This window comes from Chrysochloris asiatica, unplaced genomic scaffold (genome assembly GCF_000296735.1).
Source record: "Chrysochloris asiatica unplaced genomic scaffold, ChrAsi1.0 scaffold00017, whole genome shotgun sequence".
In the NCBI taxonomy this organism is placed as follows: Eukaryota; Metazoa; Chordata; class Mammalia; order Afrosoricida; family Chrysochloridae; genus Chrysochloris; species Chrysochloris asiatica.
Window position 1 is genome coordinate 30,680,868 of NW_006408535.1, and position 1,795 is coordinate 30,682,662.

Here is a 1,795-nt window from a genome sequence, read left to right on the forward strand (position 1 = left end):
CTCCAGTCTCTATCTGACCAGTAAGCCCTGTTTTTTTTATAATTTTGTATTTTGTTCTACAGTTTCTTCCACTTTATCCAGGACCTTCTAATGTGATCCTTTTAAGAGCAGTGGTAGGGGGGCACCATGTAGTACTTCTGGTCTCACAGTCATGGAATCACATGATTCCAGGTGTTTTCACTCTTCGCTCCTGTGCATATTAAGAAACAAATACTGTACCTTAGATGGCCATTCATGAGCTTTTAAGATTCCAGTAACTATTCATCTAAGTAGGGTGTAGAACATTGTCTTTTTGAACTATATTATGTCACTTGACCATGATGTCCCCTGAGACTATGGTCCTGAGCCCTCAGGCCCAGCAATTTATTGCCTCAAGGTGTTTGGTGATATCTAAGACATTGTGATTGTTTTTAAATCATTTTATCCCTAGAAGAAAATGTTTGGAAAAAGAAGCTAATAAGCTTCCTTCGACACTTGAGAGTCAAGTTGAATTCATCAGTAAACCTTTTGTTTCTGCACACCATGTTTGTTAGGAAGATAATGGTAGAGTATCAAAGGATGTGAATCACTCAAGTGTAATAAAAATACACTGAAAAAGAAACAATAAGTGAAGCAACCAAACAGTCTCAGACAACTCTGCTAAAATTTTACAGAGAATTTAATAATCCCAATTATTACTGATAGGAATTTTTCTTTAGAAATAATTTGTGGCAGTTGTGTAAACAGATGAAACTGTTTCCTTAGGTACAAAAATACATTTTTATTACTTTTGAGACTTTTTGCAACTCACTTTGGCTTTGCAATTTTTGTGATTTTGCTAATTTTTCTTTTATCATTAGCAGCAAGAAAACACAGGGGGAAGTGGCAAAAGGAGATAGAAGGGGTAAAAACTAGATGAAAGTCATAAGAAAAAGAGAAAGTATTAGAGATGACAGATTGGCAGATGGCAAAGACTGGTGGGAGAACAGAAAATAAGTTGTTGTTTTTTTTCAATTTTAAATTACATATTCATGGAACAACCTCCGAATAGTCTTTGAAATTTTATAATGGATGAAAAAATTCCTGGATAATTACTGTATTCTTAGAATGTAATCTAAATGAGTGTCTGAGGATTTAACCTAATGTGTGTGAGTATGAGAATTTAATCTAAAGTGTGTGTGTTCTTTTTACTATTTTTATATAATTGCTGTTGTTGTTGTTAAGTGCCATCAAGTAAGTTGATTCAGTGACCCTGTATAGGGTTTCCAAGGAGCAACAGGTATGTTTGAACAGCTGACCTTGTAATTAACAGTCCAGTGCTTATCCTACAGCATCACACCAGGACTCCACTTTTATATAATTGTTGTTAGGTGCCACAGAGTTGATAATGACTCATAGCGACCCTATACACAGCAGAACAAAACACTGCCTGGTCCTGCACCAATCTAACAATCATTGCTATGCTTAAGCCCATTGCTGATGCACTGCTCCAATCCATCTCATTGAGTGGTCTTCTTCCTCACTGACCTTCCACTTTACCAAGCATGATGTCCTTCTCCAGGGACTGGTCCCTTCTGATGACATGTCTAAAGTATGAGAGACAAAATCTGGCCTCCTTACTTTTAAGGATCATTCTGGCTGTACTTCTTCCAACATAGATTTGTTTATTCTTCTGGCAGTCAGTGGTACTTTTAATATTCTCCTCCAATGCCATAACGCAATGCATCAATTCTTCTATGGTCTTCCTTATTAATTATCCAACATTCACATGCATATGTGGCTATTGAAAATAACTTCCCTTGGGTCAGGCACACTT